The sequence below is a fragment of the Bos grunniens genome, chromosome 2 (genome assembly GCF_055505025.1).
Source record: "Bos grunniens cultivar Pamir isolate PY7600 chromosome 2, Bosgru_T2T1.0, whole genome shotgun sequence".
In the NCBI taxonomy this organism is placed as follows: domain Eukaryota; kingdom Metazoa; phylum Chordata; class Mammalia; order Artiodactyla; family Bovidae; genus Bos; species Bos grunniens.
Window position 1 is genome coordinate 52,679,122 of NC_141166.1, and position 24,203 is coordinate 52,703,324.

A 24,203-nucleotide genomic window follows, 5' to 3' on the forward strand; every position below is an offset into this window, starting at 1 on the left:
AGTCAGTTCAGTTCAGTCACTCAGTTGTGTCCGACTTCTTTTGACCCCATGAATCGCAGCACGCCAGGCCTCCCTGTCCATCACCAACTCCTGGAGTTTACCCAAACTCATGTCCATTGAGTCACTGATGCCATCCAGCCATCTCATCCTCTTGTCGTCTCCTTCTCTTCCCGCCCCCAATCCCTCCCAGCATCAGAGTCTTTTCCAATGAATCAACTCTTTGCATGAAGTGGCCAAAGTATTGGAGTTTCAGCTTCAGCATCAGTCCTTCCAATGAATACCCAGGACTGACCTCCTTTAGGATGGACTGGTTGGATCTCCTTGCAGTCCAAGCATCAATTCCTCGGCGCTCAGCTTTCTTCACAGGCCAACTCTCACATCCATACATGACCACTGGAAAAACCATAGCCTTGACTAGACAGATCTTTGTTGGCAAAGTAATGTCTCTGCTTTTTAATATGCTGTCTAGGTTGGTCATAACTTTCTTCCAAGGAGTAAGCGTCTTTTAATTTTATGGCTGCAATCACCATCTGCAGTGATTTTGGAGCCCAAAGAAATATAAAATAACTCCCTTTTAATCCTTTTATGTTTACTGAGAATCATAAATTATGTTTAGTTTGTTTATAATTCATATGCTACTTGTCAACTATTTGTCAGCACATTCATTTTGAAAATTGATTTTTCTTTTTGTAATTATACGGCTTTTTGGGGGTATAATATGAAATGCTAAGTGTATCAATGTATTAAAACAAAATGGATTTGTAGACTAACTGTGGATTTCTGTACTGGAGACTCAGGTGAAGAGCATGAAAACTATCCCTGTCTTTACCTAGCAGAGTCAATCTCCTCTTTATTGCTTCATGCCTGTACTGATTTCTACAATAATACTTTTAAAATGTATCAAAATAACTGTATATATTCCTTCTTTCCTGAAAGTAAACTCTTGACATTGTGAACCAGATTTTATTCCCATCTTCAGCCCTGATCCAACAATTCAATGATATGATCAAGGTCTGCTTTTCTTCTTTTGCTCTGGCATTTACCTTGTTGAGTTTATTCTAAAGTTGGTTATTCTTGTAGCCATTAGGATCTCTGTGCATTTCCTGTAGCTGTAAGACAGCTGCTTTTGTTCTCACATAAGTCCTAGGGGTGGGAGAATAAGAGGGAGAGAGAGAGAGCACTTTTTCCCAATCAAGGAACAATAGTACTTATGTCTAATGCAATTGTTTAGGTCCAATTTCAGGGTTTCCCTGGTGGTTCAGACAGTAAAGAATCTTCCTGCAATGCAGGAGACCCAAGTTTAACCCCTGGGTCAGGAAGATCTCCTGTAGGAAGAAACGGCAACCCACTCCTCTATTCTTGCCTGGAAAATCCCATGGACAGAGGAGCCTGGCGGGCTACAGTCCATGAGGTCGCAAAGAGTTGGGCACAACTGAGGGACTAACGCTTTCACTTTCAATTCCAGACTGGTAACTCACCAGGAGGAATGCCATGTGTTGATTAGCTTAGACCAGAGTTCTTTAACCAGTCTTGGGTAAGGGAGAAGGATATTACAACTGCTTACATTAATTGGAGCTTTCTTTTGAAGATGGAATCAGTTCCTCAAACTGCATTAAAACTTTTAATGAAAGAGTGCTGAAATAAATGGTTAGTTACCTGTTTGAGCAGGCTCTGGGAGTTGGTGATGAACAGGGAAGCCTTGCTTGCTGCAGTCCATGGGGTCACAAAGAGTCAGACAGGACTGAGCAACTGAACTGAACTAGCTGCCTGTAATGACCACTGCACAGGTTTTTAATATGTAGTGTTTCTCAAGCTTATTTGACTAGAGGCTCTTTGTTCTTAGGAAGTTGTGAAATGCCAATCTGTAAGATTAAGTTCGTATTCCTTATTATGGTATGTGTGAGAAATATGCTCACCAGCCCAAAATCAAGGGATGGACTCGGAGACATGAAGCTCAGTGAAAGTGAAACTTTTAATGATGGTCTTGCAAGATCAGGTGTCTGGTGGGCAGGCACATCCATGGCAGTTACAACAAGCAATGTATTCCCTAACTCACAGGTCCCTCCCCCAGATTCCTCATTGGCTGAGTACTATGGGGTGTACAATCTTCCTCGACGTTGCCTAAGTTTCATTATTTCCTTATAGGGTATCCTTCTTTCTCCTTCCCCAACTTACACTCACATTTTTCAACAAAGACTTTCTTGCTAGTTTATCCCATCCCCCAACATCCTGTTTGCTTAGGGACCCTCCAGGTGCATGAACTATGTCATGTCCACAAGTCATTAGACAAGTTTAGAGCCAGGGCACAGGCAGTGGGTGGAGTCCCAGCTCTTTAGGATGTGTCTGATCTTCCTCCCCAACCCTAACTTTATCTGAAGAGTCCAGGTCTCAACTTTATCTAAAGAGTCCAGGCTTCAACTTTGTCTTGAAAATGGACCACTTCAAGTTTCTATTTCTTAGTGTATGGAAAGCTTTTATAATATGGTGCCTGACTTCCAACTACTGGTTCTGTAGTCATGTCAAAGTTATGATCTGCAGCTGCTGCTACTGCTGCTAAGTTGCTTCAGTCATGTCCGACTCTGTGCGACCCAACAGACGGCAGCCCACCAGGCTCCCCTGTCCCTGGGATTCTCCAGGCAAGAACACTGGAGTGGGTTGCCATTTCCTTCTCCAATGCATGAAAGTGAAAAGTGAACGTGAAGTCGGTCAGTCGCGTCTGACTCCTAGCGACCCCATGTACTGCAGCCTACCAGGCTCCTCTGTCCATGGGATTCTCCAGGCAAGAGTACTGGAGTGGGGTGCCATTGCCTTCTCTGAAGTTATGGTCTAGCAATAACAAATTTATTGCCTCTCTGCATCTTTTTATGTTCATTAATATTTCAGGACTTTATATTTTTCATCTTTGTTAGCAAGTTGTATTCCACTCTGATTGCCTTGTCATCCTTCAAATTCCAGATCAAAGACCATGTCTTCTGAAGTCTCCCCTTCTTTATACTCTTCTAACATCTTGCACATAATTCATTTATTGCTTCTCCACATAACATTGTAATTATTTATGAACAGGTTTCTTGATTTTGAATGACTTGAGGGGAGGGTCTATGTCTTATTTATCTTTGCAGTCACAAAATTTGGTGGAGGATTGATGTGAAACGTCTGTTCAGTTTGAATTGTTCATTTAGTATGTTTTTAAACATCTAAGATCAATACTACATTTCCATACATTTTGCTTGTGTGTTCAGAAATATTAGATGTTTCAGTAGCTAACTGAAAGATCTTTATCTGGTGTCTTGAGTTAATCTCAGAATGAGTTGTAAAATAAATTTATTTTTATGATTCATGCTGCCTAATAACAGACATAAACATCATAAAATTAGATGTAGGCTTTCTGATCAGGTACTATTTGTAAAACTTTAGATAAAAAACAGGCAGGATTGGGACTGCATTTTTATGAGGACTGTTTGCATAGTTGAAGCATCATTCTTAAGTATACAAACAAAGGTCTTTCTATGTGACAAACCTTCAAAAGTACACTCAGGAGCTGTTTTATATGTATATATATATATATATATATATATATATGCTAACTTATAAACATATAAGAACCTGAAAGTAATTGGTTTTTGAGTGTGTAAAAGGTGCTTTCATATGAAGTCATTACTGGGTCAAAGGTGAATTTTGACTAATTTTTTCTCTCAAAATTCATAGCGTATATAGTTGATCTTATATGAGCTTACTTGTGGACAGTGTTTATTTATTCATTTATTTACTCATTCAGTCTAACATCTATTTCTCCTTCTCTTGAACATTTTACAGTTTTCTTTGGAGAAATTACCTCTCCCACATTGTGAGCAGCGTTGGTCTAAAGACTCTTAATTCTTTTAGGTGGGTGACCAAGATAGGCTAATCAGAATCTCCCCAGACTTGAGTTTGGGAAGGTCATGTCCACACTGCTATATTTAAAATGGATAACTAACAAGGATCTACTGTACATGGAACTCTGCTTAATGTTATGTGGCAGCCTGGATGGAGGGAGGTTGAGGAGGAAGAATAGCTGTATGGCTGAGTCCCTTTGCTGTTTACCTGTAATTATCACAACACTGTTCATTGACTACGTGTGTATGTGTTAGTCACTCAATCGTGTCTGACTCTTTGCAACACCATAGACTATAGCCCGCCAGGCTTCCCTGTTCATGGAATTCTCCAGGCAAGAATACTGGAGTGGTTTGCCATTCCCTTCTCCAGGGGACCTTAGTTGCAGGCAGATTCTTTTTCATCTGAGCCATCAAGGAAGCCCATTAACTGACTATACTCCAATACAAAATAAAAAGTTTGAAAAAATGAATCTCCCCAGACTTAATCTAGTGGAAAAGCAATTGGATCTGATTCATGCCAGGGTAGTTAGTGCCCAGGCCAAACTGCCCACTAGGTCTTGTTACCCACATTGGAGATACTCTGGATCCTGTCTTTCAGGCTTATTCTTTTGAGCTCCTCCATGTTCTTCCTGTAAGGTTAAGTTTCTTTCTGTTTAAGTTAGGCAGAGTCAGTTTCTGCTGCTTACCAACAAAGAACCCTGACCAATGTAGTAGTCAAGTTCATTCCACTGTTGATTTGTTTTCAGCCACATTTTCAAATTACATCTTAGTCAACTTTCTTCATTTTACTTCATTTGAATTTTACTGCTTCTCATATGGGAAAAATGCCATGAATCAAGTAGGTACAGTTCTTTTTATTAGTTGCCAAATAAATTGTTTTCTAAAGCTGAGTCTTGTCATGTTCAATCATTTTTCTGTAGCCCTTTTCACCTTCAACAAATATAAGCTGCCTGTTAAGATGTGCTTGAGCCATTTCTTTGCAAATCATGTAAATAATTTGGGAAAAACAGTCTCACTCCTTTTTGCTATGACAATTTTCTCACAGTTTAGAAATGCTTTTAGAGGAATCAGCTTTACAAAACTAAGAAATCTATTTCTTGTATTGCAAATGAAAAACACAATAGAAAAGATATGTTTGCATGATGCATTCTCATACTCTGAGAGAACTGCAATCAATCTGTACTGATCTCTTTTTGGGAAACTTGTATCTACAGAAAACATGAAGTTTTATTTTATTTGGAGGTATAGGCGGGCACTAAAAATCCAGGAACAAAGAAAAGAAATGCAATTGTATATCTCCTATAACTTTAACAGTGTGTTCTAAGGGCTTGAACTCTATCACAGTGAAAGAGAAATGAACATTATTCAGATGAAGGTTAAAAGGTAGAAATGCTATTCTGAGTGATATGTCTATAATAATTGAACTTTGGAGCCACAGAGGCTAGTCAGTACTTTACCAGGTACTCTCCAAAATCTTTTTGTAGGCTTTAAAATACAAATGCCTTCAGAATATCAAACTTATACTTCTTCAATGGAAAAGAAAGCCCTTCTAGAATATTAAATGAACTTATAAAGGGGAGATTTTTGGCTAAAAGGAGATCAAATATTTTCTTTTGTCAAAAGCTCAGTTCATCATTGCAAGTGAAAAGATCATGGAATAGCTGCTTAGGATGACAAAAGGACTGTGAGAGCTCTAGTTAATGATAGTGCACAGCCAATTTTGTCTTCTGCCTTTGTACTTGCTTTATGGGAGTCCTCAGCATTGGTTTTCTTTTGTACACTTCTTTTTTGTTGATTATAGAACTTGATTATCATGAGTTTGAAAATTGTAGAGGTTTTCCCCATATGACATCTAACTTTGTGAGGCAAAATTATACACTGATGTTCAAAGAAGGCAAATGAAAATGTAAGATGTATAATATACATATGTGAAGTCATTTTTTTCTATACTGGGAGATGTTGGAAGAACAGGGATGAAGGATATTTGGAGAAAAATGTCTGGAGGAGTGTATTCATTTCCTGGAACCGACAGACTCATGGTTCTGGAGGCTATGAGTCTAAAACCAAGGTATTAACAAGGTTGGCTCCTTCTGAGGGCCTTAATGGAATGATATTCTCCAGGCTTCTCTCCTTAGCTGGTATGTGGCCATCTTCTCCCTGTGTCATCACATGGCACTCTCCTAGTTTATTTTTCTGTCTCTGAATTTCCCTTTACATGAATGCATACCATATCGGATTAGGGCCCACCCTACTGACCTCACTTTAACCTGACCACAGTCTGTGGTACTAGGAGTTAAAACTTGAGTGTCTGAATTTTAGAGGTATACAATTCAACCCATGACAAGAAGCAAAGGGATGATTAAAGGGAAGATTACACATGTGTTTCTGACCAGGGCAGGGAGGAAGAAAAGTTTTTTCCACATGCAATTTTTTGTGAATCTAGTCAATAAAGGGCTTCCTGCTGAATTTTTTTCTTGTGGCCTTTTGACTTTGTTGTATTACAAATTAGAAATGCATTTCATCTCTCTTGATTTAGACACTATGAAAAATTTATCACTACTTTTGTATTAATTGGCAATGATCATAGAATTGGAGAAGGTGATGGCACCCCACTCCAGTACTCTTGCCTGGAAAATCCCATGGACGGAGGAGCCTGGGGTCGCTAAGAGTCAGACACGACTGAGCAACTTCACTTTCACTTTTCACTTTCATGCATTGGAGAAGGAAATGGCAACCCACTCCAGTGTTCTTGCCTAGAGAATCCCAGGGATGGGGGAGCCTGGTGGGCTGCCATCTATGGGGTTGCACAGAGTCAGACATGACTGAAGCGACTTAGCAGCAGCAGATCATAGAATAGAAGGGGCTTCCCTGATGGCTCAGCTGGTAAAACATCTATCAGATTTCTTTCAACAGAAAAGAGATATAAGATAGGAAACGTCTTTATATCTTACATTAAAGGAGCAGGAAAATGATTTTAAAGGTTTTAGCAGTCCACTGTGGCTCCTTTTCTTGTGTTTGAAAGGGTTTCCCCGGTGGCTCAGATGGTAAAGAATTGGCCTGAAATGTAGGAGACCTGGGTTCTATCCCTGGTTCAGGAAGATCTCCTGGAGAAGGGAAGGGCAACCCATTCCGGTATTCTTGCCTGGAGAATTCCATGGACAGCAGAGCCTGGTGGGTTACAGTCCATGGGGTCACAAAGAGTCAGACACGACTTTGCCTGTGTGTACTGATAGAATAGAAATGGGAAATAGATCATGTTAATTTCTTTTGCTTTAACCCAAGTCTTCAGCAAGAAATAATTACACTGGAAGTCAGGCAGTGTACTGTACCTTTAAATAGTCTGCACCTTCATAGAGTTCTCTTCCACTGACCTTTGTCCTTTTGGTTCATCTTATATCATAATTAGCCTTTTTTGACTCAATTTAGTCAAGTGTTCTGGCTGGGCTTTGTTCTTCCTTGTAACTATCTTAAGAATTATAAAAATGTGATTTCCTTAATAATTAAAATAGAAAACTTTCTTCTGTTTGTGGGTGGTACTTGTGTATTTTTGTTGATAAGCTAAACAGTGAGTGAATAGTAGCTTGGATTAAAACCCAAGGGTAGGTGGATTCACTGCAAAGGCTGCTGGGAAGGAGGAAACAGAGAATGCCTCACTCCCCTGCTTTATGGCAGGTAGTTTCAGATGATATGCACTGGGGTGATTCCTCAAGTTTTATTTCAGGGGTAGATGTGACCTGCTGAAATCCAGTTAATATCTTCCTTAACTAGACCACTGATTACATTTGTAGTCAATAGATTACTCATACAATGAATGATCCTTTTTAAAAGTTACAAAATGAGACTTACCCATTTTTAAGGTCATTTTAATAAAATAAATATTTCTGCTAGGCATTGTGCTAATGATGAGCAAAACACTGACTCTGCCTTTCAAGGAATTCACTGTTCAACAGGTGAGACAAAACACAGACAATGACAATAAAATGTGATAAGGACTAAGAGTAGCATGCACTGAAGTCCAAAGGAGCAGACAGACTCCTCAGTAAATGATGACTTGGAAGATCAGTTGGAATTTATCAGCTCTTGTTTAGAATGGGAGCAAGTTAATGAGGGAAAGGCTTTCATGTGATGAAAACAGCATAAGCGAAAAACCCAGCAAGGCTGAGAGCTGGGGAATACCATAGAAAGAAGCATGTGAGCAGGAATTAGATAGAAAAGAGCTTCCTGTGCTTTGTTGGTTCAGAGCTGGAAGACCTGAGTTGCTGCCTAGACTCTTTTGCTGGGTAGTGGTGTGGCCTTGGGTAAGTCACTGAAAAACCTCTGGCCCTTAGCTTTCCAGTCAAGGCACAGAGCAGCAGAGAATGGTTGGAGCCAGGTGCCTTATGGGTCAGTTGTCTCCCTGTAAATACTTGGAAAGAGCTCAGAACTGGGTGACACAATTTATAGGAGAGGTGGTACAAAGAAAAGACTGAGATTAAATTTGCTCTTTCTTATTGCATTCTGACAGACTGGGGGTCTGTGATACTGTGATTTATAAGAAGAAATATATGTTTGGTCTTCATCTCCAATTTTGGCACAGAATTCCTAAAATGCTTGGAATTTCTTAGTGATGAGAGCAATGAGACACCTTTATTATAATACTTGGTTCTTTGTCCTCCATTCCTGAAATAGCTCTAGAGACATAAAGAGGAAAAATAACAAGCCCCTTCCAACTGCACTTGAGTTTATGTTAATAAGGTAACTTCTGTAAAGTCTATAAAGATGGGAGCTGTTTGCCAGTGGAACCAACCATGTGATTAGAGGGTTGGAGCTTTTAGGCCCACCCCTCTATCTTCTCTGGAGAGGAGAGAGGGTTTGGAGGTTGAATCAGTCACTGATAGCCAAAGATTTGATCAGTCATGCCTATGTAGTGAAACCTCCATAAGAACCCAAAAGGACGGGGTTTGGAGAGCTTCTGGGTTGGTGAACACATAGGGGTGTTTGGAGGGTGCTGGGCATTGAAGCGCTTCACATCTTCCACCATACTTTGCCCCCATGTCTTCCAAAGGGCTGTTTGTGAGTTGCATTCTCTTATAATAAACCAGCATCTAGTAAGTAAATTGTTTTCTTGAATTCAACAAACTGCTCTAGGAAATTAATTCAACTTGAGGAAGGAGGTCCTGGGAATTGCCAGTTTACAGTCAGTTGGGAAGAACCATAGATACCAACCTGGACTTGTGATTGTAGAGAACTGAGAGTAGAGGAGGCATGCAGGAGAAGTGTGTTTTTCTTTTAGAGGGTCTCAAGGTCAAAAATTAAAGTTAATTATAAAAAAATTCTAAAATATGATCTCTACGTGGGCTGCAGTCAATGGAGTCGTGAAGAGTTGGACACGACTGAGTGACTTCACTTTCACTTTTCACTTTCCTGCATTGGAGAAGGAAATGGCAACCCACTCCAGTGTTCTTGCCTGGAGAATCCCAGGGATGGGGGAGCCTGGTGGGCTGCTGTCTCTGGGGTCACACAGAGTCGGACATGACTGAAGTGACTTAGCAGCAGCAGCAGCTCACCTAAATGTCTCAAGTCCTCTAGACGTTTGACACACAAGCAGTGGTGTGTGCTAGGTCAAGAGAGCCAATTGTGACATTTTCAGGTATTTTGTTAGATGGTTGTTAAGCATAGCCATTATGAAATATTAAAGGGTATCAATTTACAATTGCATGTTATTACTATTTATACTCGATGTATCTATGTGAGTATAGATAGTGTATAGTATGATGGGAATACTATAAAAGGTGTTATGTGCATGCATGCTAAGTCACTCCAGTTGTGTCTGACTCTGTGACCCTATGGACTGTAGTCTGCAGGCTCCTCTGTCCTTGAGGCTCTCTAGGCAAGAATACTGGAGTAGGTTGCTGTGCCCTCCTCCAAGAGATACTCCTGACCCAGGGATCGAATGGGCATCTCCTGTGACTCCTCGCATTGCAGGTAGATTCTTTACTGCTGAGCCACCAGGGAAGCCCAACTTCACATCTTTCACTAACATGGTTTTCAGTGACATCACATAGGGAGCTTGAAATTGGCCACAGCTGAAATAGTAACAGCTGAAATATAGGAGCAGGCAAACACTACAAACCAGGAATTTTATTTCTATTTTTCTTCCTTTCTTTTCTTCTTTTCTCCTTTCTTTCCTTTCTTTTTTACTTTCCCACCTCCCTGCCTTCCTCCATCCTCTCTTGCTCTTTGTTTCTTGAACAGCATACCACTGAAAACAAAGGAAGAATAAGAATGGCAAAAGAAAAAGGTAACTGCAAACTGAACTTGAGAAGGTTAGGAACAGAAGGGGAATAGGTTTCAGGAAATGACTGAGGAATGAGTGTGGGTTAGCACCGAGATTGTGACCATCTTTCACAAACAATGTAGCTGCCTTTCTAGTATAAGTGTATTTGGAAGAAAGTTTTTGTTGGAATAAAAATCCATGGTGTTTTTTCAAAGTGCAACCTGACTGCACCTAGGCATTTCAAATGCTGGCATTTGGCTTAGGCAGATAGGGCAGCAAACAGGACCAAGTGATGTTTGCCTGCACTCTAAAGTACTTCAGAAAATCCACAACTGCTGTGGATGAAGTTAGAAACAGGTTCGCTAAGCAGATCATGAATGATTAACTCAGTGTGAAGGAAGCCAGAGAATTACTTTGCTTTCTATCCAATGGGCCAAGTGTGCCTGTGGTCCCCTCCTCTAAGACAGATGTACCACTTCACTCTTCTTGCCGTGAATCTCGCTGTCTCCTCAGCATCTTTTCTAGTCTCACCTTCCTGCTTGTCTGAATACTTTACAGCTCTGGCTTTACTCTTGCTGAGTGTTCTTATAACTTTACTTTCATATTCTGCTCTCTTACTTTGCTATACTATTTTACTCTTTTGTAAGTTTTCTACTATGTTTTCTAGTTTTTCCACGACCTTCTCTTGCACAAACTTCTTGAATCTCCTCTATATTTTCACTCCGTCTGTTTTCACCATCTGCTGTCTCTAAGTTCTTTGGATTCCTGTGCAAAGTGTCACTTTGTAGCAGCATACTCTTAATCAAGTTAAGTTCTTGGAGCCTCAGTTTTCTTTTTTGTGGAATAGGAGGATTTCACCTCCCTCCCAGAACTTTTTTGTAAGATTTAAATTATGTTATGTATATAAAGTACTTAAAAATTCCTGGCACCTAAAGTGATTAATAAATGGTACCTACTATTTAAATAATGTCAATCAAAACTGAGTTAATTACCTATTAGCATCCAAACTAAACTCCCAATCAATGATTGCAAATTCCATTGCTTGCAGGGTTTAGGCAGAACAGAAATGAATGAAGTGGGTTGTGTTGGGAAGTGGTAGAGATGGTGGTAAATTAAAGAGCTCATAATATGTCCAAAAGAATCAGTCACTTTTCAATTCTGGCCGATTTATATCCTGCAGAAATGGGAGCTCAAAGCTGCCAGTTCCTCTAATTTTTTAGGAAACAGTGAACATGGGTATTTTTATAAGTAATTTCTTAATGTAAAAATAACATTGCTCAGTATTGGATAAGACTACTTCAAGCAAAATAGGTCTATTAGCTGTATTTGGCCTGTGGCCACTATTTTGAAATATATTTATTGAGCTGTGTTTGAGCACTTGGTTCCTTATTTATCAACAGGAAATCCTGTCTTTCACACACAACGTAGTTGCCTTTCTAGTAAGAGTGTATTTGGAAGAAAGTTCTTGTTGGAATAAAAATCCATGGTGTTTTTTCAAAGTGCAACCTAACCACACCTAGGCATTTCAAAGGCTGGCAGCGTCTTTTAACCTTTTAGAAAAATCTTTTACTCCTTATCAACTTTATGTCTAGTCTATATTAGTGAAATACTGAAAACCAGATTTACTTAATTAGAAAGAAAAGTTGAGAAAGTTTGGGACTGTAGGGATGGGAAGATTATTAGAGTAAGAATTTGATTGGACTTCATAGACCAATGAGTCCATCCTTTATCACCTGGCTATAAGATAGGGATAAGGCACTTAAGCTACATGAATGTTAGTTTTCTTATTTGCAAAACAAAGGGCTTCAGTAAGCTATTCTTTACATTTCCTTCCAGAATCATTATTTTGTAAATCAATCTATTCACTTTTGGAGAATCTGATAACTGACTTGTTTAAACCTCCACTAACTTTTGAAATACGGTGTTTGTTTCAGTATAGCTGATATCTTCATGTAAATTCAATTCAATTCATTAAACTTTTTTATTTTATTAAAGATTAATATAAAGAAGGTGATGGGTTAATTACTTGAGGGATCATAAAATAAAGATGAGGTTTCCTTCAGTGAGTTTGAAGTTTAAAGAAGAAGGGAGAAATTATTGGTGGTGGTAGTGGAGATCAAAACAAGTAACTAAAGGACAGAACAAAGTATTAGAAGAATGAGGAGGTGGATGAATTTCTCTTTTGCCTCAAAGCAAGGAAAGCTTTCTAACTGGCTCAAACTCGGAGGTGATAAAAGAAAGAGTGGTAATTTGATTACATAAGCATTTCTCGGCTTGGCAAAAAATGCTGTAAGCAAAAGACAAAGCCAACTGACAAACTGGAGGAAATGTCTCCAACATGTACCATAAAGGGTTAATACTCCTACTAGAGAGAGAACTGAGAAACAAAGGGCCAAAAGGTCCGACAGAAAAAAAGAGAAACAGACATGAACACATAATTCACATACACAGAAACAAGATATAAAAATGATCTAATGCACAGCATAGTGATTATAGTCAACAATAGTGTATTATAAAGTTGCAAAGAGAATATATCTTTATTGTTCTCACCACAAAAAAGAAATAATTATGTGATGTGATAGATGTGTTAGCTAACACTATAGTAATAAACATATGGCAATATACAAATGAAACAAATCAACAGGTTACTTACACGATGTTTAAAATGTTTGAACTTATTAAAATTGGATAAATGGTAATCAAAAGAGCATGGATATAACATGTTTAACCTAGAATATTGGAAACATTTAAAAAATTTGAGAATAGGAATTCTCTGGCAGTACAGTGGTTAGAACTCTGAGCTTTCACTGTTGGGAGCCAGGGTTCTATCTCTGGTTGGGACCTAAGATCCCACAAGCCACGTGGTACAGCCAAAAATAAATAGATAAAAAAATAAATAAAAAATAGTAAAAGTTTGAGAATACATTATGTTGGCAAGACTGTGGGGAAGCACATATTTTCATACACTGCTGCTGGGAATACATACTGATACAATCCTTCTGAGGGAAAATTTAGCAAGATATATGGGTCTAACTTTTGACAAACAATCCTGCTTTCAGGAATTTATTCTGAAGATACACCACCAACAATAAGAAAATATATATGTGCAAGGCTATTCACTGCAGCAGTGTTTATACTTGCAGAATTTTGAGAGCAACCTAAATACACACATATAGGAGAGTTATTGAATAAACTATGGCACATCAACATTATAAAGTACATTTAGAGATATTGTGGGTCCCATTCCATACCACAGGAATAAAATAAATGTCTCAATAAAGCAAACCACACAGATATTTTTGGTTTCTCAGGACACATAAATGTTATGTTTACTCTGTACTGTAGTATGTTAAGTGTACAATAACATTATGTCTAGCTATTTCATAACTAAAAACAAATACACATAACACTAGACCATTTAGGTATGACCTAAATCAAATCCCTTATGATTATACAGTGGAAGTGACAAATAGATTCAAGGCATTAGATCTCATAGACAGAGTGCCTGAAGAACTATGGATGGAGGTTCATGACATTGTATAGGAGGCAGGTATCAAGACCATCCCCAAGAAAAAGAAAGGCAGAAGGGAAAATGGTTGTCTGAGGAGGCCTTACAAATAGCTGAGAAAAGAAGAGAAGCAAAAGGCAAAGGAGAAAAGGAAAGATACACACATTTGAATGCAGAGTTCCAAAGAATTGGGGCTTTCCTGGTGGCTCAGACGATAAATCATCTGCCCACAATGCGGGAGACCTGGGTTCAATTCCTGGGTCAGGAAGATCGCCTGGAGAAAGAAATGGCAATCCACTCCAGCACTCTTGCCTGGAAAATCCCATGGACGGAGGAGCCTGATAGGCTACAGTCCATGGGGTTGCGAAGAGTCGGACACAACTGAGCGACTTCACTTTCACTTTCCAAAGAATAGCAAGGAGAGATAAGAAAACCTTCCTGAGTGATCAAGCAAAGAAATAAAGGAAAACAATAGAATGGGAAACACTAGAGATCTCTTCAAGAAAATCGGAGATACCAAGGGAACATTTCATGCAAAGATGGGCACCATAAAGGAAAGAAATGATATGGACCTAACAGAAGCAGAAGATACTAAGAAGAGGTGGCAAGAAAACAGAACTGTACAAAAAAGATCTTCATGACCCAGATAATCACAATGGTACGATCACTCACCTAGAGCCAGACATCCTGGAATGCGAAGTCAAGTGGGCCTTAGGAAGCATCATTATGAAGAAAGCTAGTGGAGGTGATGGAATTCCAGTTAAGCTATTTCAAATCCTAAAAGATGATGCTGTGAAAGTGCTGCCCTCAACATGCCAGCAAATCTGGAAAACAGCAGTGGCCACAGGACTGGAAAAGGTCAGTTTTCATTCCAATCCCAAAGAAAGGCAATCCCAAAGAATGGCAATGCCAAAGAATGCTCAGACTACCACACAATTGCACTCATCTCGCATGCTAGTAAAGTATTGCTCAAAATTCTCCAAGCCAGGCCTCAATAATACTTGAACTGTGAACTTCCAGATGTTCAAGCTGGATTTATGAAAGACAGAGGAACCAGAGATCAGATTGCCAACATCCACTGGATCATTGAAAAAGCAAGAGAGTTCCAGAAAAACATCTACTTCTTCTTTATTGACTGTGCCAAAGCCTTTGACCGTGTGGATCACAACAAACTGTGGAAAATTCTGAAAGACATGGGAATACCAGGCCACCTGACCTGCCTCCTGAGAAATGTGTATGCAGATCAAGAGGCAGCAGTTAGAACCGGACATGGAACAACAGACTGGTTCCAAACTGGGAAAGGAGTACATCAATGCTGTATATTGTCACCCTGCTTATTTAACTTCTATGCAGAGTACATCATGAGAAACGCTGGACTGGATGAAGCACAAGCTGGAATCAGGATTGCTGGGAGAAATATCAATAACTTCAGATATGCAGATGACACCACCCTTATGGCAGAATGTGAAGAAGAACTAAAGAGCCTCTTGATGAAAGTGAAAGAGAAGAGTGTTTTAAAAAGCTGGCTTAAAACTCAACATTCGGAGAACTTAAATCATGGCATCTGGTCCCATCACTTCATGGGAAATAGATGGGGAAACAGTAGAAACAGTGACAGACTTTATTATTTTGGGCTCCAAAGTCAGTGCAGATGGGGACTGCAGCCATGAAATTAAAAGACCCTTGCTACTTGGAAGGAAAGTTATGACCAACCTAGACAGCATATTAAAAAGCAGAGACATTACTTTGCCAACAAAGGTCTGTCTAGTCAAGGCTATGGTTTTTCCAGTAGTCATGTGTGGACGTAAGAGTTGGACCGTGAAGAAAGCTGAGGGCCGAAGAATTGATGCTTTTGAACTGTGGTGTTGGAGAAGACTCTTGAGAGTCCCTTGGATTGCAAGGAGATCCAACCATTACATCCTAAAGGAAATCAATCCTGAACATTCATTGGAAGGAGTGTTGCTGAAGCTGAAACTCCAATACTTTGGCCACCTGATGTAAAGAAATGACTCATTTGAAAAGACCCTGATGCTGAGAAAGATTGAAGGTAGGAGGAGAAGGGGACGACAGAGAATGAGATGGTTGGATGGCATCACAGACTCAGTGGACATGAGTTTGAGTGAACTCTGGGTGTTGGTGATGGACAGGGAGGCCTGGAGTGCTGCAGTCCATGGGGTCACAAAGCGTCAGACATGAGTGAGAGACTGAATTGAAAAAAAATTTTTATTGCTGGGACCACCTTAGTGTTTTGGCAGCGAAGACCCCATGCTTCCAACGCAGGTGCTCTGGCTTCAATACCTAGTCAGAGAATTAGTTCCCACCTACTTCAACTAAAGTCCCTCTGTGCCATAAATAAATAAATATATATTTAAAAGAAATTCTTTATTGCTTAAAAATGCTAACCATCATCTGAGCTTTCAGCAAGCCATACTCCTTTTGCTGGTGGAGAGTCTTGCCTTGATATTGCTTGCTGGTGATAGATCCATGTGGTAGTTGCTGAAAATTCAGCTAGCTGTGGGAATTTCTTAAAATAAGACAACAACGAAGTATGCCACATTGATTAATTTTCTTTCATGAATGGTTTCCCTGTAGCATTCACTACTGTTTGATAGCATTTTACCTACAGTAGAACTTCTTTCAAAATTGGAGTTAATCTAGGCACTGAGGAGCCTCACGATGAAAGTGAAAGAGGAGAGTGGAAAAGTTGGCTTAAAACTCAACATTCAAAAAAAAAAAAAAAAGATCATGGCGTCCAGTCCCATCACTTCATGCATATAGATGGGGAAACAATGGAAACAGTGACAGATCTTATTTTCTTGGGCTCCAAAATCACTGCAGATGGTGACTGCAGCCATGAAAATAAAAGACCCTTGCTCTTTGGAAGAAAAGCTATGGCCAACCTAGACAGCATATTAAAAAGCAGACATTACTTTGCTAACAAAGGTCTGTCTAGTCAAAGCCATGGTTTTTCCAGTAGTCATGTATGGATGTGAGAATTGGACCATAAAGAAAGTTGAGCCCTGAAGAATTGATGTTTTTGGACTGTGGTGTTGGAGAAGACTCTTGAGAGTCCCTTGGACTGCAAGGAGATTCAACCAGTCAATCCTCAAGGAAATCTGTCCTGAATATTCACTGGAAGGACTGATGCTGAAGCTGAAGCTCCAATACTCTGACCACCTGAAGGGAAGAAGTGACCCATTTTAAAAGACCCTGATGCTGGGAAAGATTGAAGGCAGGAGTAGAATGGGATGACAGAGGATTAGATGCTTGGATGGTATTACCAACTCGATGGACGTGAGTTTGAGCAGGCTCCAGGAGTTGGTGATGGACAGGAAGCCTGGTGTGTTGTAGTCCATGGTGTTGCAAAGAGTCAGACACTATTGAGCGACTAAACTGAACTGAACCCTGTCACTGTTTTATTAAATAAGTTTTTGTAATATTCTAAACCTTCTCTTGCCTATTTAACAATTTTCACAGCTTCTTCAACTAGAAGTAGGTTTCATCTCAAGAAACTACTTTCTGCTCATCCATAGAATCAACTCCTCATATATTCAAGTTTGATTATTAGATTTCAGCAATTCAGTTTCATTTTCAGTCTCCACGTCTAATTCTAGTTCTTTTGCTATTTTCTGCCACATGTGCAGTTCCCTCCACCATTGAAGTCTTAAAAGATTAATTAATTAATTTTTTGGTTGCACTGGATCTTTGCTGCTGAATGAGAAATTTCTCTAGTTGTGGCAAACGGGGGCTACTCTTTGTTGAGGTGCACAGGCTTCCTGTTGCGGTGGCTTCTCCTGTTGTGGAGCATAGGCTCAAGGGCGTGTAGGCTTCAGTAGTCGAAGCATGTGAGCTCAGTAGTCATGGCTCCTGGGAACTAGAGCATGGGCTCAGTAGTTGTGGCACACCGGCTTAGCTGCTCCACAGCATGTGGAATCTTCCCAAACCAGGGACCAAACCCATGTTGTCTGAATTGGCAGGCAGATTCTTATACACTGTACCACCAGGGAAGTCCTGCCACTGCAGTCTTGAACACCTCAAAGTCATCCATGAGGGTTATGATTCTAATCTAAAGTTGATTCACTTTTTCCAAACTCCTGTTAATTGTTGATGTTTTGACCTATTCCCTTGAAACACAAATGTTCTTTATAGCATCTATTGATAGAATGGTGAATCATTTCCAGAAGATGTCCAATTTATTTTGCTCAGATCCATCAGAAGAATCACTATCTATTTGAGCTATAGCCTTATGAAATGTGTTTCATAAAGAAGACTTGAAAATCAAAAGTACTCCTTGATTCATGGGCAGCAGAATGGATGTTGCAATAGCAGGCATAAGACAACATTAGTCTTCAATACATCTCCATCAGAGTTCTTGGGTGACCAGGTGCATTATGTATGAGCAATACTTTTTCATGAATTTATCATATTTACTTATTCATTTACTAGTTATTTTTCACAATTTTTGATTAGGAACTGATTAAAAAATTTTTTGATTGAAGTATAGTTGATTTATAATATCATATAAGTTTCAAGTATGTGGCACAGCAGTTCAGTTATATATATATATTTTTTCTAGATTCTTTTCCTTCATAGTTTATTGCATAATATTAAGCATAGTTCCTTATGCTATAGAATAGATCCTTGTTGGTTATCTTTTATACAGTCATGTGTATATGTTAATTCCAGCCTCCTAATTTATCCCTCCCATGGCCCCCCTTTTCCCTTTGGTAACTTTAAGTTTGCTTTCAATGTGCAGTAATATTTTGAAATGAATCTTTTTTTCTTGAGCAGTAGGTCTCAAAAGTGGTCTTAAAATATTCAATAAACCATGCTGTAAACAGGTGCGGTGTCATCTAGGCTTTGTTGCTCCATTTATAGAGCATAGGCAGAGTAGATTTAGCATAATTCTTAATGGCCCTAGGATTTTCAGAATGGTAAATGAACATTAATTAGCTTCAACTTCAACTCACCAGCTGCATTAGTCCTTAACAAGAGAGTGAGCCTGTCTTCAGAAGCTTTGAAGTCAGACAATGACTTGTCTGGCTATAAGAGTTTTAAATCTTCTTCCATGGAAAAATCTTGTTTAGTGGGGCCTCCTTGTTAATTATCTGAGCTAGATCTTCTGGATAATTTGCTGTGGCTTCTACATTAGCACTTGCTGCTTCACCTTGCACTTTTATGTTATGGAGAAGGCTTCTTTCCTTAAACCTGTCAACCAATCTCTGCTGATTCAAGCTTTTATTCTTTAGCTTCCTCATCTCTCCCAGCCTTTATAGAAGTAAAGACAGTAAGGGCCTTCCTCTGGATTAGGCTATGGCATAAGGGAATGTTGTGGCTGGTTTGATCTCCTGTCCAAATCACTAAGGCTTTCTCTACATCAGTAATAAGGCTATTTTGCTTTCTAACCATTTGTGTGTTCACTGGAGTAGAATTTTTAATTTCCTTCAAGAACTTTTCTTTTGCATTCACAACTTAGCTGTTTGGTCCAAGAAGCCTGTCTTTTGGCCTATTTCAGCTTTTGACATGCCTTCCTCACTAAGCTTGATTATTTCTAGCTTTCGATTTAAAGTGAGAGACATGTGACTCTTTCTTTCATGTGAACACTAAAAGGTCATTAAATTGGCATAATTTCACTACTGTTGTGTCTTAGGGAATAGGGAGGCCCAAGGAAAAAGAGATAGATAGGAAAATGGCTGGTCCTATGATCCGTTGCCTGAAAGTTAGAGGGCCAGAAGAACCAGCCAGTGGTGTAGCCCTAAGAACCATAAAAACCAATGATGTAAGCCCTGGTCCAAGTCTGAAAGTCTGAGAAAGAGGAGTATAGATGCCTGAGGGCAGGAGAAGAGGAAGTGTCAGCTCAAGCAAAGAGCGAGTTCACTTTTGTTCTGCTTTTTGTTCTATTTGAGCTGTCAATTGCCAGGGTCCAGCCCCGGCTGATCCAGGGTATTCGAAGCGGGGACTGCGTCGGCGAGGATCAGGATACAATAGCTTCAATTAGATATTAATTAGAGATATAAAGAGTAATAGAATGAGGATAGCTCAGCAGGAAAATTCAGTGGAGAAAAGAGGCTGAGTAGCTTGGTTTATGCGGGAAACCAATAAAACCTCAAGACAAGAAGCTTACACCACTTACGTAGGCCGCAGGCTTCCTTCCATTCTCCCGAAGGAGAGGAGACACTGAGGCCTCCCCGGTCAGATCTTAGAAGCCCAGGCATAATTAGTAAGCATGGCAGGCTCCGCACTCCAGATAGAAACTCAGCCAGAGTTTGAGAGAGACAGAGACATGGGGAGACCAGTCTTTTGAGGAACTGATCCCAATTCTTTATTTTCCATGGTCTACTTTTATACACTGAGATGTTATACAAAAGTCATGCGGGGACAGCAGTCCTGACTTTTATTAAAGTCAGGTGCTTCATACAAATGTATACAGAGGTCTTAGGGGTGTTACATCATCTTCTGGCCAGGGGGGCCTGCTGACAATTTATGACCCTCTCCTTGTGACAGCGGTCAGTCAACCAGAACACTTATTTCTCCAGGGGTGATTATTCTTAAAACAGATGCCACCTTCTGAAGGTACCAGATAAAGTTACATTCCTATAGAGTGAGGGTGTAGTGGGTTTTAATTAAGTAAAGAATTCACTTAGCCTAAGGTCCAACGTGATTAATATCAAAGGTTAATACTTATTTCTTCTATATATTCATTAATGTGTATAAGGGCAGGGGATGTGGAGACTTAGCAGTAAGCATTGGCTCAACAAATGAAAAACCCTTCACCAATACAATTTCTAATCAGCCCACTATACTTATACTAATAGTTTTCTAACTTCTCTAAAGAACCTGTTTTTAGAAGGTTTAAAGCATCTCGTGCCTCTCATGGTTGGGAGGCTGTGAGCAATCACATGCGGCCGGACAAGCCTGTCAGGCAGGCTAGAGAACCTTCAGAGGAGTTTGTAGGTTGAAACACTCCTATCACGCCCAGGAATTATTATTAACTGGAGCTCTAAGTTAACTCCTTCTCCAAAAGAGGTGGTGGAGGACAGCCCCCTGTAAAGTCAGAGGTGTAGGTGAGAGTACAAAGTAGTAAAGTAGGCAGGCTCTGGTTATGGGGGTAGATGCTCGAGGATTTCCAGGGGGACTCCTGAGTCTCCATCCCGCCTTTGCATATGTCGAGCCTCCTTCCTCATGACCTTTGCCATGGGCGGAGTGCCTCCCGCCGGCTCCCCGCAGTCAATGGATTGAATGATGTCTACCTGTATTGGTGAGGGTATTCTTCTGAGTCAAATGCTGCTGTCTTCAAGAAACACTCAAAGACACACCAAGAAATAGCATTTTGCCATCTGTCCAGGCATCCCTTAGCCCAGGTGAGTTAACACATAAAATTAACCATTATATCTTGTTTGATAGGAGTGTTAAGTGTGTGTGGAGGAAGTGTGATAAACAAGTCTAGAACAGGAAGGCAGAGCCATATCCCTAAGGTTCTGAACGTCTCAGCCTTGCAAAGAGAAGCCATTAGGATCAGTTAAGAGATTACTGAAGTAGTTTAGGTGGGAAATAACAAGGAACTTGAATTAAGGCTTTTGAAGTGAAATTAGAATGGAATGGTTGAGAGGGGGAGATTGCAAATATAGAATTGATACAACTCCAAACAGTGACTAGTTGCCTACACAATACCCATTTCCATTAACTTCCTTATAACAGGCTTCAACTGTGGGAGGAATGGTTTCAGTATTTTTATTTAAAAATTGATATTTCCTTGCCTTCCTTGTAGATAGTGGTATCCAGAAAAAATTGAGTGGTGTTCCAGGAAAACTTTTCAAAAAGAAAGTAACACAGTGGGCATTCATAGTTGTCATTTACTGTCCCTACCCATCTTTTCTGCTCAGAATATGGACACTGTATTTGGGGTTCGACTAGCCATTTTAGACTATGGTCAAGACAAAAGCCATATGCAAGGACAACTTAGCAGAAAGACTGGGGGAAATCCTGGCTCCTTGAGGACATATCAGTTTAGGTATATGTAAGTACATATTTCACACAGTAAAGTGAGTGCACTTTCAAGTATTTACTTAGGTAAATATAATTTTTTTAAATTACTGGTTAAAATCATTGTGGGGGTGAAAGGAAGTATTATTTTGGTCTCTGATTCTTGTAGTTGAATGCAATTCTAAGTGATACGGTGACTAGGAGAATGAGAAAGATGAAGTAAATTAACTATATTTCATACATGGGTGACTAGAAAAATAACAGTGCCATTAGGAAAGAAGAATTAATAATTTTAACAAAAGGTTATTAATTTAGCCAGTGGAAAGTGAAAGTGTTAGTCACTCAATCATGTTTGACTCTTTGGTACCCCATGGAACGCAGCCTACCAGGCTCCTCTGTCCATGGAATTCTCCAGGCAAGAATATTGGAGTGGGTTGCATTTTCTTCTCCAGGTGATCTTCCCAACCCAAGGATGAAACCTGGGTTTCCTGCACTGCAGGCAGATTCTTTACCATCTAAGCCACCAGGGAAGCCAACTATTAACTAAATATTTATTTTGCTCCTACCATGTGCCAGACATATTCTACAGATTCAGAATTGAGTGATGAGTACAATGGATAATATGTCTGGTCTCATGTTAATAGAGACAACAATGAACAACAGCAAGAACAATAACAGAACCAGTAGGAAAGATTTGATTGTAATAAGCACTAGACAAAGACTTAACACAGAGTGATATTAAATAGTTATCAGATGGCTCTTATAATAGGGTACTCAGGGATAATGTTGAATTGATGGATTTCTGGGCCAAATCAGTAAAAACTTTAGAAATGTGAATTTAGAGATTGGGAGAGGGGTTGGGCTAAATATTTAGTTTGGGGAGTTTTCAATATAGATGACAGTGGAAACAAAGTAGAGAAGAGTGAATAAAGAAGCTTTACAGTATGTAAAAATGGAGAAAGATTCATCCAAGGTTATTAGAGGAATCTGAGAAATGCTGTATTCTGTCTCAACACATGTATAAGATGTTTTAGAAAAGGGAGACATTTATGCTGCAAATTCAAGGAAAGAATCCTGATTTTGGCAAGTTTGCAGTCATCAATCATTAGTGACATTTGAAGAGCTGTTTAAAAAATAAACATGTGGTAAAAAATGAAGAAAGCAAATGTGGGCCAGTCTAAACTCACTCTTCTCCCCTTCCAACACACACAGGCGTGGGTGATGAATAAGTAGGCATGGTTCCATTTTAAATGCTAGCACTGTTCATAACACAGCTCTTCATTTGACAGTGTTTAACTATTTCATTTAAACACCAACACAGGCATCTTACAGTGGCCTACAGCATTCCCTGAGTTCATTTGATTCCAGCAGCTCATATGATAATTGCTGAGAGAAAATAGCAGTTTGAGTCACTCAGTTGTGTAAGAGCAGTATGTTTTATGACTTTTTCATCTCATAAAACAAGGCTAAATTCTCCTTACAGTTGGAAAAAGTTTTAGACTGGAGTAAGCCTGACCTGAGGCTCCAAGTTTATGGGTCCAATTTACTCCTGTAAATTCATGGGACAACTCTATGTGAATTCTCCCACAGGGTGTAAAATCTTAGTTTGGTCAGGTATTCATGTTTTTTCAGGTAATTAAACAATTATTTCCAAGTGGATTAAAAATTTTAGAAGCTTTGAAAAATGTTAGTAAAAATAGAGCTCTGCTGTATTTACACTGAGTCTTTATCCTAGTTGTTCAAAGAGTGTTTATCAGTTGATGATTTGGCAAATGTTAGCATTTCTTCTTTGTAGGCAGAGAAATTATGTGATGCATTTGAAGTGATACTGAAAGACTAAAGTAGGAGATTCTGGACCAGAGCTTTAAACTAATTCCATTCTCCATTAATACTGTTTCTCTTTTTCATCTCTCCCATACAAATAAATCTATGTAAGTATTTGAAAACATAGTATTAATTAGATAATATTTTAAAAGTGGTGGTTAAATTCTTAATTATTTTTGAAAGTGCTGTTTGAGAGTGGTGATTGTTGCTATGGGTTACCAGTTTATTCTGTAACCAGCCAATTACTGACAAATTCACCAGGTTTCTTAAAACTCTACCAGTTTAAACATATAATCTATGTAGAAATAGTATTTTTGTAATATAGATTCAACTTGGAAACAAGTTCCCATTTTCCCCTTTTAAGAAGTCTTGTGCATGTGTATCTATGTATCTATCTACCATCTATTGAAATGTTGCAGTTTCCACTAAGAGACTATATCCCCAGGTGAAAACATAAAGGAGAAAATGCATCTCTTTCAACTGTCTAACTAATTCAGTGTCAGGCTCTTCATAATTGAAGCTTCTCAGATCTTGTGCAGTGTGAAATTCCCTTAACACAGGAGTCATGCACCCCTGTCTTGTTAACTCGTCAGATTTAATAGATGTGAATTGCTGACTGGTTGTGTGAAATGATACTACTGTCCTATTATCAGTAGAGAACAATGTCCACACCTTTATCAAATATTTAACTGTGAATAAAGAGTTTATGGACACAAACAAGAGTGATTGTTCGCATCTAAGGAACAATATCATGATCTTG